General features: G+C 45.1%; 1 non-coding gene across 1 annotated transcript; it reads right to left on the bottom strand.

Annotated features, from left to right (window-relative positions):
- Positions 1-15,604: 15,604 nt before the first annotated feature.
- On the bottom strand, positions 15,605-15,676 carry Trnaa-ugc (transfer RNA alanine (anticodon UGC)). The gene has a single exon. It is a non-coding gene; the product is annotated as a tRNA-Ala (tRNA).
- Positions 15,677-17,169: the final 1,493 nt, after the last annotated feature.

The following is a 17,169-nucleotide window of genomic DNA, read 5'->3' on the forward strand; positions in this document are numbered from 1 at the left end:
TCTTGCTGAGCTGTCTATGTTCTTTTCCAGTTGAAATACTTTGTCTTCATTGTCTGATGTTCTATCTTCTAAGTGTTCCACTCTGCTGGTAGTATTCTCCATTGAGTTTTTAAGTTGGTTTATTGCTTCCTGCATTTCTAGGATTTCTGTTTGTTTGTTTTTTATAACCTCTATCTCCCTGTATAGTTGATCCTTTGCTTCCTGGATTTGTTTGCATAATTCATTGTCGAAGTGATCTTTCATTGTCTGATTTTGCTGTTTAATGTCTTCCTTGATACTCCAGATCATCTGAAGCATGTATATCCTGAATTCTTTATCTGACATTCCATCTGCTGCAGCTGTTACCTCTTCTAAAGTTGCGTTGACCTGCATTGCTTGTGGTCCTTTCTTTCCTTGTCTTTTCATACTGCTTGCGTATCTTTCCTGCAGGCGCGGGCGGCGGCTCTGCTCTCTCCTTATTCCAGTTGGGGTGTCGTGGCTACCACGCCGGCAGGTCACTGGGCCTGTTCTGGGCGCTGGCGGCGGCTCTGTTCTGCCCCTACGCCAATTGGGGTGACGAGTGTACCACGCCGGCAGGCCACCGGGCCTGATCCCCCGGTCGGTTGCAGGTTTGCCTACCCTGCAGGCGCGGGCGGCGGCTCTACTCTGCCCCTACTCCAAATGGGGTGACGTGTCTGTCGTACCAGCAGGCCACTGGGCCTGTCCCGCTGGTCGGTCGCAGATCTGCCCACCTTTCGGGCACGGGTGGAGGCTCTGCTCTGCCCCTACTCCAATTGGGGTGTCGTGACTACCCTGCCTGCAGGACGCTGGGCCTGTTCCTGGCACGGGCGGCGACTCTGCTCTGCCCCTACTCCAATTAGGGTGGTGTGTGTACCACGCCGGCAGGCTCCTGGGCCTGATCCGCCGGTCTGTTGCAGGTCTGCCTACCTTGGAGGCGCGGGCGGCGGATCTTCCCTGCCCCTCCTACCACGCCTGCGGACCCCTGGGCCTGATCTGCAGGTTGGTCACAGGTCTGCTCACCCTGCGGGCACGGGTGGCGGTTCCGCTCCGCCCCCACTCCAATTGGGGTCACGTGACCACCACACCGGCAGGGCCTGATCCGGGTGTGGGAGAAGGATCTGCTCTGCCCCTACTCCAGTTGGGGTGACGTGTGTACCACACTGGCAGGCCACTGGGCCTGACCCGCCAGGCTGTCACAGGTCTGTTTACCTTGCAAGTGCGAACGGCGGCTCTGCCCTTCCCCTCCTACCACGCCCATGTACCACTGGGTCGCGGGTCTGCCCACCTTGCGGGTGCGGGTGGTGGCTCTGCTCCGCCCCCTCTCCAATTGGGGTCACGCGGTCACCACGCTGGCGAGCCGCTGGGCCTGCTCTGGGCGCTGGCGGCGGCCCGGCTCCTCCCCTCTGGCTCGACGACAAATTGAGGAGAGTTGGGTATCTGTGCCTCACCCCCCCTACCAGGAGACCAACTGTTTATGTCGCCGCTGGTATTGATGAAGTTCTCTCCTCCGCCGCTTTCTGATGACATCAGATCTCTGCCATGTTGGTATCCTATGCGAATGGCAGCATTTCGTTCCCCTTGCCGGGCAACCAAAGCAACGGGTGAGTCCTGACCGGCCCTCAGCAGGACCCGGACCGAGAAGCAGTTTCCGCGGGCTCCTAGCCCCAGGCCAGGGCAGTTCCGGGAGCTGGAACTCGGCCGCTCCGTGCTCGGTGTAAGCTCCTATAAGAGTAGGCTCCAAGAAGCAGTCCCCGCGGGCTCAGTTCCGGGAGCCGGAATTCGGCCGCTTAGTGCTTGGTGTATGCTCTGATAGGAGCAGGGTCCAAGAAGCAGCCTCCGCAGGCTTCGCAGCCCTGGGCCAGGGTGGTTCCGGGACGGTTCCGGGAGCCGGAACTCGGCCGCCCCGCGCTCGGTGTTCGCTCCGATAAGATCAGGTTCTAAGAAGCACCCAGGCACTGAACCCTAGCAATCTGTCTGCAAGCCGCAGGCGAATTGCAGCCTGAAATTACCTGTTCTATGGCTGAATGAGCTGCGGTCAGTCAAAAACAGGGATGGTGACGTCAGCTTTCCAACATGGTGGCTGCTGGCCTCCTCTGTGGTCTGACCGGTGTGGAGAACCGAGATGGACCGCTTCCTTTCCCTGTCTCGAACCCAGAATTCAGCCCTGAGTACGGTGCTTGCACGGCTGGCAGAAACTGCAGCGCTGTATCCCTGCGTCGCTATCTCCTCGTTTCCCAGCGTGCGCTGCAGACTCTAGCCGCGGGGCGATTTGCTGAATAAGCAGTGTTACCCTCAGTGCGACAAACCTCTCGCGTTTGAGTCCCCGTAGCCGATCCTCGTGCGATGGAAATCCTTCCTCCAGGTTCCGGAGCACCCCACTATTGCTGGAAATTCCTAACAAGATATCCTTTAGCCTTCCTGACTTGTCATACTCCCACACAGTGAAGCAGCACACGGGGGCAATGCACTCCCCTCGCCGCCATCTTCCTTCTCCTCCGATTTTTTTTTCTTTTAATACTTTAAATATTTCATCCAATTCTCTTCTTGCCTGAATGGTTTCTTTTCTTTTTTAATTTTCTCTTTTTTAATTGGTATATTATGGTTGTACATGTTGATGGGATTTGTTGTTTCATATTCATACATGCACACAATATGACAATGTAATTTGGCCAATATCACTCCCCATCACTTCCCCTCTTCCTCCCTTCATCCCTTTATTTTACTGATCTCCCTTTGATTTGTAGGAGATCTACCCCCACCTTTCTTTCCCTTTTTCCTCTCTAGCTTCTACATATGAGAGAGAAACATATAACCCTTGGCCTTTTGAGTTTGACTTTTTTGCTTATCATGATGGTCTCAAGTTCCTTGCATTTTCCTGCAAATGACATAATTTCATTTTTCTCTATGGCTTAATAAAACTTCATTGTGCATATATACCACATTTGCTTTATCCATTCATCAGTTAACATGATGGTCTCTAGTTCTATCCATTTTCCTGGTTTCTAAGGAGAAACCAGGTAAAATTTTTTAACTTTGGTGAGGTCTTTTTTTTTTTCTTCTGGATTCTTTCAGGGTTTTTTCTTATCTTTGATTTTATGTAGCTTGAAAATGATATGCCATGGTGTGGGTTTTTGTTTGTTTGTTTGTTTGTTTGAACTTATCTTGCACAGCATTCTCTGAGCTTCCTGAATCTGCAGTCTGGTGTCTGACAATCACTGCAATCACTGGGGAGAATTCTCAGTCTTTATTATGTCAAATATTTCTAATATCCCATTTTATCTTTCTTTTCCTTTTCATATTCCCAACTCTTGTGAGTTGAGCTGCTATTGGTATGGCTGCATCATTGTAATATGTTGATTTTAAGTCCTTTGTGTATAAACCTAGGAGTGGAATAGCTGGGTCAAATGGTGTTTCCTTTCCATGTTTTCTGAGGAATCTCTATACCACTTTCCATTAAGGTTGCACCAATTTGCAGTCCTACCCAGCAACGTATGAATGTACCTTTTTCACCACATCCTCACCAACATGTATTGTTGCTTGTATTCTTTATGATTGCCATTCTGATTGGAGTGAGATAGTATCTTTGGGTAGTTTTGATTTGCATTTCTCTTATTGCTAGAGATGTTGAACATGTTTTTCATATATTGATTGCATTTTGTCTTCTGAGAAGTGTCTGTTCAGTTCCTTAGCCCATTTATTGATTGGGTTATTTGTTTTTTCATAAAGTTTTTTTGAGTTCTGTGTATATCCTAGAGATTAATGCTCTTCTATTCCACACCATTGTTCTACATATCTGTTTTTGTGCCAATACCATGCCATTTTTGTGGCATGGTATTGGTACAAAAGGACTGGTATTGTGATGCCTCTGGCTTTATTTTTCTTGCTAAGGATTGCTTTGGCTATTCTGAGTCTCTTATTTTTCCAAATAAATTTCATGATTGCTTATTATATGAAGAATATCTTGGGATTTTAATAGGAATTGCATTAAATCTGTGTAACACATTGATTGTATAGCCATTTTGACAATTAATTCTGCCTATCCAGGAGCATGAGAGGTCTTTCCATCTTCTAAGGTCTTCTTCATTTTCTTTCTGTAGTTTTCACTGTAGAGGTCTTTCACCTCTTTTCTTAGATTGATTCCCAAGTGTTTTTTTTTTTTTAGGTTATTGTGAATGGGGTAGTTTTCCTAATTTCTCTTGCAGTAGATTCATCATTGATGAATTTGATTCATGGGTGTTGATTTTATATCCTGATACTTTGATGAATGCACTTATTAATTCTAGAATATTTCTGGTGGAATTTTTTGATCTTCTAAATACAGAATCATGTAATCAGCAAATAGTGATAGAGGTTTTTTTTTTTTTTTCCTATTCATACCCCTTTAATTTCTTTTTTCTCCTAATTGCTCTGGCTAGAATTTCAAGGACCATGTTGAATAGAAGTGGTGAAAGAAGGCATCCTTGTCTTGTTCCAGTTTTTAGACCTTCTTTGAACGTCTTTTAGAACTCGCCTGAGAATCCATCTGGTCCTGGACTTTACTTGGTTGGCAGGCTTTTGATGGCATCTTCTATTTCATTGCTTGATATTAATCTGTTTAAATTGTATATGTTCTCCTGATTCACTTTGGGTAGGTTTTTGTTTGGAAGATCTAACCAGTGGCAAGAAAGTTGTGCTAAAGTCACCCAGTATTGTTGTATTGTGGTCTACTTGATTCTTGAAGTTGAGAAGGGTTTGTTTGATGTACATAGATGATTCATTGTTTGGGGCATAAATATTTATGATTATTATGTCTTATTGATCTATGATTCCCTTATGCACTATGAAACGTCCTTCTTTGTCTCTTCTGCTTAACTTTGCTTAACTTTATCTGATATGAGGATAGAAACCCCTGCCTGATTACATGATCCATGTAATATGTTTTTTTTCTCATTTTTTCACCTTTACTCTGTTGATGTCTTTGCCTATGAAGTCTCTTGGGGAGAGCATATTGTTTGGTTTTAATTTTTAATTCAATCTGCCAGTCTATATCTTTTGATTGATGAGATAAGGCCATTAATGTTCAAGATTATTATTGAGATATCATTTGTGTTCTCAGTCCTTTTGGTTTATTTCTAGTTTTTAATTTGAGTTAGTTTCTCCTTCGATTGACTATTCCTTTAGTGTAGTTTCTTCCTTAACTTGTTTTCACTTTTTTAAAAAAAAATTTCATCTTCATTGAATATTTTATTGAGAATATTCTGAAAAACAGGCTTTCTGGTTGTGGATTCTTTTAATTTTTGTTTATCATGGAAGGTTTTTATTTCATCTTCAAATCTGAAGCTTAATTTTACTGGATATAGGATTTTTGGTTGACATCCATTTTCTTTCAGAGTTTGGTGTATATTATTTCAAAAGCTCCTAGATTTGAGGGTCTGGATTGAGAAATCACCTGAGATCTGGATTGTTTCCCCCCTACATATAATCTTATATGTTTCTCTCACAGCCTTTAAAATCCTATCCTTAGTCTGTATGTTAGGCATTTTCATTATAATGTGCAGTGATGTGGGTCTGTTGTAATTTTGTGCATTTGAAGTCCTGTAAGCCTCTTTGTTTTGGTTTTCTTTGAAAAACTGTGCATTCCTTTGGTTTGTATCTCTTTGCCTTCATCTATCCTGATAAATTTTAAATTCGGTCTTTTCATATTATCTCATAATTCTTGGAAGTTCTGTTCATGGTTTCTTAACATCTTCTCTCCATGGTCAACTCTGTTTTTCAGGATTATATATTTTGTCTTCAATGCCTGAAGTTCTGTCTTCCAAGTGGTCTAGTCTGTTGGTGATACTTTCTTTCTGTTGAATTTTTAATTTGGTTTATTGTTTCCTTTATTTCATGGATTTGCAGGGTTTTTCCCAGAATCTCTATTGCTCTTTTGCTTTAGTGATCTTTTGCTAACTGTAGTTGCTTTCTTACACCATACTTTACTTTGTTGAACAGTTTATCTTTGTACTTTCTAAACTACTCTGACATTTCATCTACTGTGATGTCAATGGATTCTGTTATTGGAGTATTGGTTTGCTTGAGGCCATTTTTTCCCTTGCTTTTTCATGTTGTTTGCATGTCCACCCATCAAACAGTATGGATCTGAGGCAGTAGAGTTTCTACCTGTGGACTTATAGTGTCCCTGAAGGTTTCCAGTTTCTCACTGTTTAGGGAGAGGCAAATAATGACAACAACCAATGCAAACGATTAAATAATTAAACCCAATAGTTCCTACTATGATGACTACAACGTTAATTGTCACAATAAACAGAAATGATATGATCAGTTATTGTCTACAATAAAAACAACAAGTTTGCAAACGGTTTACATTTTCCAATGGTGAACAGGGAGAGAACAGAAGTGTTACAGGATGTGATGATTATGAGGGAGCAGGAGAGAAGATAGACATAAAAGATTAAAGGAAGTGTGAAAGAGAGAACAATAGAGATTGGCTGTTAACAGAAGAAAAGAGAGAATCAAGGGAAATAGGTAGGAAGGAGAAATAATATATAAAGCAAAAAAATTGTTTTGAAAATTAAAAATAAAAATCAAATAATACAAAACTAAATTAAAATATACTAATCCAAAATCCTAGTTAATAAAAAATAATCCATGTAAAATATACGGCTTCAAAAATACTAAAGATGAGAAGAAAAACAAAATAGAAAACTGTGTAAATGTTCATGTACCATTAAGGTCACTATTAAACAGTGAAAAAGAAATTTTTAAAAAAAGGAAAAAGAAAAGAAAAAAAAGATCTTGATGAAAAGTTAAAGAATTTTTTCCACTGGAGTTCAAATATTCTGTTTCTCTTCTCAGCAGTTTTAAGTGGAGTCTTCTGGAGTGTGATGCTCCACCCTCTGGATTGCTGGGGTGAGAGAGGTAATTATGTAGGTGGAGTTCCTAGAGGCAGGGTTCAGGCTTAGGTGGGCTCAGGCTCTGCACTGAGGGCTAACTGGTCTGGAGATTTTAGTGCACCTCCAGGGCCCAGTACTTGCTGGTCCACACTGGAAGACTTTACCCCAGGAATCTCCCCTGGGTTCCACTCATTTGATGGGAAAGCCAATTTTTAGTCCCCTACATCACTGTAGACCCATGGGTCCTGGTCTCGGGTTCAGTCTCCAGTTTCTCCTACCCCTGGGCTTCTGAGTTCCTGGTCAGATTTGTCTTTCCCAGTAAAACTCTCTCCACATTTGATTATCTTGTGGTCATTTAAGCATACTTTATGTCACGCAGCACATGTTTATTGGGCCTGTATTTCAGGCCAAACTCGGGTTTGCCAGGAATTGGTTCCCTCCATTGCTGGACTCCCTGCGCCACAGCTGCAAATTGTTCCTTCCTTTGTCCTCTGCACACCGCCTGTAGAGATGGTGGTTTCTCTCCCCAGACACAGATATCATGCAGCATGTCCTTCAGGTTTGTTGGGCCATGTCCTTGGTCTCTAAACCCTCCCTTTGCAGACATGCCTCTGACCTCCCCAAAATGCAGGTTCCTTTAGTTCCCTTATCCTTCCATCATAGAGGGGTCTCTCTGGCTGGAGGTTCTAGCAGTGGCTGTGCTGCTGGGGATTTTTTCCTTATTTTATTATATCCAACCTCCTGTGTCCCCAGTCTGATTTAAATGTCCTGTGTTAGGTTCCAGTAAAGTCCCCCCACCTTTTTGTGTGTGTTTACCCACCTTGCAGAGAAGCTGCCTGTCTCTTGGTTTCATACCACAGAGCAACCAGGAACGTCGGCGACCTCCTCTCTTCCGCCATCTTGGATCTCCCCTGACATGGCTGCTTTTACAGATATAAGAAGAGGTCTTTTCTTTTTTTTATTTTCAGTTTGTTCAGATTTTTACTTGTTGTTTGGGCAGAGTGATAACTTCTAATGTCCATAAATAGTAGACTGAAAACTGGGCTCATGTTATTGTTTTTTTTTACTCTAAATGAAGTTATGCTGAACACATTTGTGCCAAGTCTCTGCATCTCTGATGATACCCTTAGGTGAGATTCCCAGAAAGACAATTACTGGATCAAAAGATTGGAATTTTTTTTGAGGTTATTACATTTTACCAAAATGTTCCCAGTAGCTATGCATATGTATTTATAATGATAAAAAATTCTAAAATATTTCAATTCTGTGGTTAGGATGGGAGAAACAGTAAAAATCAATTAGAGTCAAGACTTTAGTTATTGGCTGAGCAGGTCCATTGCTCAGTTCTGTGCAGGTTCTATGATGTGTAACTGGACTGTCTCGCTAGGTGGGATGGAATAATCAGGCTACAGGCAGGATGTACACAGTGCAGAGAGACTTGCTCCGAGAGCAAAGGCTAACCATGGCCCACACTCTCCAAGCTTCTTCACGATCATCCTCTAGGACTCTTCTATTTTATTCTTGGTCCTTTCTTAAGTCTCCTAAGTCCCTTGAATTTGCCAATAACACTTGTCTTTATGGTTGTTGTCCCCAATAATCTCTGGGACCTTGCTCATGGCTTTGCCAGCTCTGGTTACCTAAGATGCCTGTGTAGCCCCTCCAGCTGTGGCCCAGAGTCCATCTAACCCAATGCCTGCCATACTTGAGTCAATACAGGGAGACTTTATGGAGTCTGGGAGGAAGAATGCCATGAAGAGTGATATTGTCAGGAAGAAGAATGCATGTAAACAGGGTGATGTCAATGGGAACCCCCAGGGTTCTCAGGATGTGGGGCTCCTAACTCCAACCCTGGTCAAGCCATGTGAGTAATAAACCATGCAGGGGCTTGTTCCCACCTTGTCTCTTCTGTAATCAATCTTGATGTTACTGTCTGAAAGGAAATCCCAGGAATCAGGCACCATAAAGAGGGAGTGAGGGGTACATCAGGAGAAGGAAGGATGCTTCTGGTGAGCTGAGTAGGAATGCCAAGCACCCCTGATTTGCTTTCTCTCGCCTCCTTGCCGTCACCCAGGAGGCTTAGGCAGGAGTAGAAAGTGGGCAATGGCAGAAGTCACAAAGGATCTAGCAACATTCCAGGTCTTGTCCAGTACTGACCTCTCTCCTTAGGAATTGCTCAAATCCCCAGTTGGTAATTTACCACATCATTACAGGGTGTCTCTTCTGTGCCCTACTGCAAGGCATTTGACAGTGATTGAAAAGGTCTCCTGGCCTTGGAATGTGACAGGTGCTGTACAACCAACTGCTATGGGACCTGTAGAATGTGTACTTACTCCAAAGCCCAAGTTGTATCATCTGGCGCTGTAAAAAAAACGAGGCTCATGTCTATTTGAAATGTTGTACTCCAAGTCCTTAATCAGGGCCTGCTGCCTCCAATTATGGCTTTGTTCCTGCTTGAGTGAGGATGGAGGTCGCCCACATCATTTTAATGCATGGCCTCTTTTCCAGAAAATAAAACTCACTGGAGTTCAAGGACTGATCCGGCCAACAGGCATGTTTTTTTTTTTTTTTTTTTTTGTAAACAAAGAGGTGAAAACAGAAACAGAAAGCACTGGCTCCATGGCTGTGGGGCAGGGTAACCCTTGCCAAGGCGTCTGTTTGTTCAAGGTGCCTGGGCGGGCGGTGGTGGGGAAGCATCAGAGACCAAAGGCAGAAATCAGAATTTCGCAGCAGCAGCTGTGGCAGGATCCCTGCTGGGATTTAGTTGGAGAGCAGAATAATTTTGCATAATGATCATGAGCAGCGCTGTAAGGAGAGTAAACTGTAAAGTGCTGCACAAATATTAGCTCTCCCACCTCTTCGGGCCCCGAGCTCCCCTTGAGGGTGTGGGTGAAGCCTTTCATGGCTGGAGATGGCTGGTGTCCACCACAGGGGCCCCAGGAGCCTCTGAACTTGAACTCCCCCTATCTTCCCTCTGGCACCTTTATTTGGGGACAGAGACTCAGGCCCAGTCAGAGGATCAGGAACAGGGTGTAGAAATCAATCTGTCCTTGTCCTCAGGGTAGCCCATTTATAGGGGTCTCCTTATTACTGGCAGGAAAGCCTCACTTCCCCACCAAATCCTGAAACCTTCAGAGGAGCTGAAAGTCAGAGGGAAAAGAGGCCTTGTCCCCACCGTGGGAATGGCACAGCTTCCATATGGTTTAATAATTTGAGATTTCTTACACGTCTCAAGGGAAGGCTGGAGGGGTTTTTGCTGTTCTTCCTACAGGTTTCCGGCGCGCGCATCTCTTCTCATCCATAAAAGATTGCGTTTACTCACTGTGGAAAGCTGAAAGTGAAAAACAGGTGCAGCTATATAATATTTCTCTTTAATTACTGTTTATAGAAAAAAAAAACCCCAAGTGTAGAAATTAATTATTCCATATTGTTAGAGCAGGATGAACTACTTACTAATTTTAACTGTGGCTTTTACACGGAGCCTGTTGCTCAACATCTTATTAATTTGGGTAAATATTAACAAACAGCTCTGACACCTCCTCCCCAGCTTCCCTCGCCCTCCCCCGCCTGCCCCTGCAGCGCATTCTCCTGGAGAGGGGAGGCATGGGGCTTCCAGTTTCCTTCATGGTGTGGTGTTGAGCCTGAGCGCTACAAAGCTTCAAGAAGACCTGTTTCAGACCTGTTTTCCTCTCTCTCTCCTCTCTCTCTCTCTGCTGTCACCTGGGACACCCTGAGACTCAGGTAGAAATGCAGGGAAATGCTTTTCTATTATTCATGCCCATTTCCATGCCTGGCACATTGCCCTCTCCGTTGGTAGCCTCCCTCTCTCTGATTTGTCCTCAGTGAAAGTAGCCAGTGGCCAGCGTGAGAAAGGAGTGAGGAACTCCTCAGAGGCCCCACTGAGTGCCTCTTCCTGATACCCAGAAGAGAGGTTCTGAAAGTTACAGAGACTGGACAGTGGAACAGGGGAGGGAAGATGGGATTGGGTTGGGGGGAAGAATTCATTCCGTGGGTGTATGAGTCTGGTGTGTGTTTTTGTCTGTTTGTGAAAAGGGGGTCTCAGCTATGTTGCCCAGGTCGGTCTTGAACTTGTGAGCTCAGGTGATCCTCCAGCCTCAGCTTCCTGAGTAGCTGGGGCTGCAGATGGGCACCATACCCAGCTTTTATTAGTTCATTTTGTGTTGCTAGAATTAAATGCCTGAGGCTGGGAACTTTTTATAAAGAGAAAGAGGTTCCGTTAGCTGACATTTCTGGAGATTCAAGAGCATGGTGTCAACATCTACTCAGCTTTGGTGGGGCTTCATGGCAATGGCACCCCCAGTAATGGGAGCATGTATGGAAGAGGGCACATGGCAGGACAGGAAGTGAGGGAGATTCCAGGGCCAGGCTCACTCTTTTGGTAATAATTCACTCTCATGGGAACCAACCAGGTTCTTGGAGAAATGCATTAATGCTGTCCAAAGGCAGAGCCCCCCGTGTCCAAATTTCCTTTCACTAGTCCCTATCTCTTAAAGGTTTCACCACCTTCACACTAACACACTGGGGACCAAGTTCCCCAGCACATGAACCTTTGAGGGACACACTCACCATATCCAACCACCATAGTGGAGCTAAAACCTCATCTAACTCATCTTGAGTGGCAGTTGGGAAAAGCAAGACTCCTAAGAGCCTTTCTGCTGGAAGGTGGTGGTGGTCTGAAGACCTGGAAGCTCATCCTCAAGCAATCTAGCTATGTGGCAAACTATGCAGAATCGAGTGGCTTAAGGCAAGTAGCTAATTCATTGTAATCTCACAATTGTGTGGCTGGGAAATTAGGGCTGGGCTCAGCACAGGAGCATGATTCTTCCACTTCACCTAAGTCTGGTGCATCCAAGGCCGGCTCCTTGCTGGGAGTGGTTGGAAGGATGGACTTACATGAGACTATTGGCTGGAGTACCTACACATGGCTCTTCATAATGGTGTCTTAGAGTCGTTGGACCTCTTTCCTGGTGGCCCAGGTTCCCTAGAGACCCAGATAGAAGATGCCAGGCTTCACCTCACCTAACCTGAGCAGCTCTAGAATGTCTCTTCCATCTCATTTTGTTGGGTCAAAACAGATCACTGACACCAGCCCAGATTTAAGAGGAGGGAGATTTGTCTCCACTTTTCATGGGGAGAGGAACAAGCATCCTGTTCTCATTTGTAATCTTCACACTTCTGCTCAGGGACTCACCAGGTCTTGTGGAGGCAGCGAGGTGGTGAGAGAAAGGATCTCCCAGTCTCATGGCCTGGGTTGCAATATCGCCATTTCACTCGAGTTCAGTTAATATCTCATCTCTGCCACGGATCCCCAGTTTCCCTCTACACACAATAGAAACAATGGAAGAGAAAGTAAGATCATATATAAAAAGCCCAGACTGGACTGACATCCAGAAAGGACACTCTTCCTGGAGCTTTTGATGACTCTACAGTGAGAATGATCATGTGGGCCGAACAAATGAGTCTGTGCGTGTTTATTAAAAAGTAGGCTCAGTCTCATCTGTGAGCCATGAAAACGTTCCAGAGATAGTATAAAAAGAGAATGGAAAGGGAAGAAACATTAAAAAAAAAAAAAAAGACATCAGGGTATATAATTAAAGCTAGGTATAGTTTTTTTTTTTTAACTTATTTTAGTTTTATAAATATCTTTGTGTACTGGGTCATGATATGAAATGATTTGTTTGTAAGACGTATTTTTTCTTTTTACTGAGGTTGATGATCAAAAGATTTTAAAAGTTACTGAGAGAACGAAGGTGAAATGCTTTTGCCCTGTCATTCCGAAGGATGATTCTTGTGAGAAGGGTCTGAGAACCCAGGGCGGGCCCAGAGGAAGGGCTTAGTAAATATGCAAATCCCGCCAGGATCTTGGCCTTGGGGATATTTGACTGTCAAAAGCAACAAAGTTAAACTCCCTGGAAAGCTCAGCATTTTGCCCTGGTGTCACTTTTGAATGATCTACATAGACCTGAAAATCATAGGGATGCAAAGCATCCTCATAAAATCCCACCAGCCTCCCTGATCTTATTCCTTGAGCATCTTCAGGGAAATGAGTAGGTTTCTCTCCCTGGATCTTAATGTAGGTACAGAGGAGGAGGAGCTGAGTTGGGGATGGATTTGGGGAGATGTAAGGACAAAAGACCATCAAAGTAGGTGTGATAATCTATCTGCTAAGGACTCCCACCTTTCCCCCCACCCCAGAATGGCACCTTCTGACGCCAGCCACGTGATTCTCATGGGAGCTACTGGAGGTGACCCCCCCTTCTATCATATGTGACTATTTTGACAATTGATCTGAAATGGCCAGTAAGAGCTCTTTCCTGAGCCATTGTTTTGGGTTGCTGTTGTTGTTTTGGGGGGTGGGTAGAGCAAGCTTCTATCAACCCTTCCGGGTGGTAGAAACCCTAAGAGGTGCAACTTGAGAGTTACTGTGTCAAAATGTCTCCAGATGGAGGAAGCCGATCTTCAGGGAGAAAGAACAAATCCAGTGTGCAGAGAGAAGCATGGAGGGAAAGCAGCGGGCGCCCACGTTGCTTGGAGTTCTCTGAGGCACTTGTTCAGGAAGCCCAGCTGCATCCTTACTTTGCTCAAAGCACAGCTGTTCAACCTTCCACTCCACGAGCTCATACTTCCCCTTTTGCTTAAGCTTATTTGAGATGAGCTTCTGTCTCCTTGCATTCCCAAGTCTTTCCCCAAACACTCTTAAAAGGAAGCAAGTTGGTGGGATTGGAAGGGATGATTCTGAACACTGTCATTTTTCCTGGGCCTTCGTCATGCTGGGAACAGAAGTTGCCACCCCCCCCCCCATCTTTTTCTTCCTGCCCAGGCATCTGCAGGATGCACATCCCCAGAACCAGGTGCAGCCTCAGGGAGAGAAGCACCAGCCAATGCACACCCTGGATTTGCCAGCTTGCATACTCCCTCCTGACGGGAGCAGTTGAGGGCAGCCAACTCTCCCCGCCACGTGGATCCTCCCAGCTCCTGCATAGTTAAATGCCATGATCTCCACTGCCAGGGGCTGCCACATCAGGAGCCTTGGATTAAGTGATTTGTCTCCCTCCAACACAGCTGCTCCCTGGTTCCTGTCTGACAAATGCGGTTCATTAGGGCTGACAAAGATGAATGTCCTTGTTTATGGAAGTCGGCTAAGTGCTGTTCTCAGGGAGCCAGTGGACCTGGATCTGAAGCAAGGTATACATCAGGTTGGCTCCCCAACACTTCCTCTCAGCCACAGGCTACGATGGGGACACGAAAGCCAAGTTATGTGCCTCCTGCCAAGAGTAGATCCCATAAGAGTTTCACTGTTGGGGTACAATGAGATTTGGCAGCCTACAGCAGCTTCTGTCGCCACCATCTGAGAGTCAGCCTCGTTTTGAAAGCGGTTGCCCTGTGATGTTCTTGCAGGACACCCAGCCAACAGGCACACATCTGGGTCACTAATATCCACTAGACAGTTCCTATAAGCTGAGCATATGAGGAGGGTGGCCTGTGGGATAAGAACCTGGGGCGGTGGTTATCTAGTGAGGAAAAATTATCTGAAACACCATGTGGGCAAAGCCAGGATACAGCAGTGACAATTACCATGAGTACCTGAAAGAATGCTAGCCACAGTCTGCCTTCCTGTCCTCCGACCATTGACTTGAGTCAACAACTCCACATAGAAAAGCCCAGAAAATCCAAAGCAATGGTTCCCAGCCTGGCTGGGCAGCAGGAACTCTTGTAGCTGTGGTTTTCAAACTTTTGGACCATCATTCACAGTAGGGAGCACATTTTATCTCACAATCCAGGTGCACATGCACATGCGTGCACACACTCCCCCATTTCAACAGCTTCACCAATGTTTAATTTTTTTTTAATTGGTACTGGGGATTGTACTCAGAAGCACTCAGCCACAGAGCCTCATCTGAACCCCTATTTTGGATTTTATTTAGAGACAGGGTTTCATTGAGTTGCTTAATGCCTTGTTTGTGCTGAGGCTGGCTTTGAACTCGCCATCCTCCTGTCTCAGCCTCCTGAGCCGCTGGGATTACAGGCATGCGCCCCTGTGCCTGGCACCAATGTTAAATTTTACTGAATGAAATTCATTCTGATGTTTTCTATTCCATTTTATTCTATTTATTTTCATATTTTTTTTAAAAAAAAAATTATTTATTTATTTCTTACGTTGGGTTGCTGAGTGCAACCCAGGGGGGCATTCTACTACCGAGTTACATCCCCAGACCTTTCTATATTTTATTTTGAGACAAGGTCTCATTAAGCTGCCCAGGCTGACCTCAAACTTGGGCTCCTCATGTCTCAGCAGGAGTTGCTAGAATTCCAAGTTTGCACCACCACACACAGCTCATAGTGATTTTTAGAACTTAACATTAGCCTTGTTGGAGCAAGAACTCTGGAGAAGAGAGCATATATGCAGAGACTCTCAGGATGGATAATCATTAACCAAACAGGGGTGTGGAGGAAAAGCATTTCTGACAGAGAAAATCACATCTGCAAATGCCAGGAGGGGAGAATGAGAGAGAATGACATCTGGCATATTGGAGAATCTGGAAGTTCAGCTCAGTTAGAGCAAGATGTTGGGGGAAGAGAATGATGAGGGACAGGCTGTGAGTCAAGTGGAGCAGTCATAGGGACTTATAAGACACTTGAAGAATTCAGATTCTGTGCAGAGGGCAGTAAGAGGCCCCTTTCTTTCTTTTTCTTTTTCTTTTTTTTTTTTGTGTGTGGTGCTGGGGATTGAACCCAGGGCCTTGTGCATGCAAGGCAAGAGCTCTACCAACTGAGCTACATCCTCAGCCCAAGAGGCCCCTTTCTTAGGATGCATTTCTATTATGCAGAATGGTGAGCTTCATGGTGACATTATTTGCACTTACATAAAAACACAACTTGATCAATTTCACTCTCCAGTACCCCCACCGTGCCCTCCTTCCTTCCCAACACAACCTTCTACCCTAACAGTCACCTTCTACTTTTGTGCTGTTCCCATTTTCCCCTCTAGCTTCCACATATGAGAAAAAAAAATGGATAATTTCTCAAGTCTAACTTGGTCTGCTCAAAATTATGGTCTCCAGTTCCACCCATTTTCCTACAAATGACATCATTGTGTTCTTTATTGCAGAATGAAACTTCGTTCTGTATACACACCACATTTCAATGAGATGTTCTTAAAGGATTTATGCAGAGGAGTGACCGAGGTGAACATTTTCTGAAAGATCACTTTGATGTGTGAAGAATGGATCTGGGGGACAGCAGACAGGGTGTCGGGAGGAAGAGATGCAAGGCTGGATGCAGGGAGTCCATTTGGCTGGCCACCAAGAACACCTGTGATGTGAATTGAAAACTTACCACCTCTGAGGGGAAACAGAGGAGTACAGGGTCCTTCCTTAGCTGACACCAGGCTGGATTTCAACCCCCACTACCCTCTGACCTAGTGTCCTTGAACAAGGCATAGCCCAAATGATCATGGATGGCTGCCCTTCAACCTCCAAGGCAATAGCAGAGGTTCAGATAGGAGATCCTGATGCTGCGAAAGACCAAATGGGATAGTCAAGAAATATTTATGATCTGGAGGTGGGGTTGGATGGCCTTGAGGGTTTCTTTTGAGTCACAAGACTCTGGGATTCTGGTCAATGCTCACCCTCTTTCCTTGTCCAGAGTTGTGCTGACATGAGTGGTCATGGGGGTGGAGGGGGCTTAAGGAAATCTGTCTGGAATCTATATCACAGCTGGGAGAAGAACTCTCAGGGGAAGAACCTAAAGGAACATGCCAAGCCCCCTCCCCACTTCCCAGAGCACAAAGCCTGACCAGGGAAGGAGAGCAGAGCTTTGAATCAGATTTGATTCAAAAATTTTAAACCTGATAGACTTTCAGATGTGGAAAGTGACCAGCAAGTTAGGGGTTATGCTGCTCAGAGTTGGGGGGCGAGGGAGTGGGTGGGTGGGTGGAGTTAAGTCTGCTCAGCTGGACCCACAGAATAACACTTTTGTCTCATACTTGTTCTCCATAAAGGTGGGGCCACATGTAATAAACCCGAGAGGCTCCAGCTCTGTGCCTTCTCCCTCTGGCTGAACCCCAAGCCCCACACATCCTGCACCCCTCCTTTTTCTCTTAAGTAGTGAGCTCATGGGGTGGAAGTCAAGATCTTCTTAACTCCTTTTTCACCCCAACTGGGAGGCCTGTCACTGTTTAGCAGCTCTGTTTGGATTAGGGTCAACCAAATTCAGTGTGAAGGAATAGAAAGTCCTTTTTTTCTGCCTCTGGTCAGAGCCATTGCTCTCCAATTCG

Source organism: Marmota flaviventris, chromosome 17, assembly GCF_047511675.1.
Source record: "Marmota flaviventris isolate mMarFla1 chromosome 17, mMarFla1.hap1, whole genome shotgun sequence".
NCBI lineage: Eukaryota > Metazoa > Chordata > Mammalia > Rodentia > Sciuridae > Marmota > Marmota flaviventris.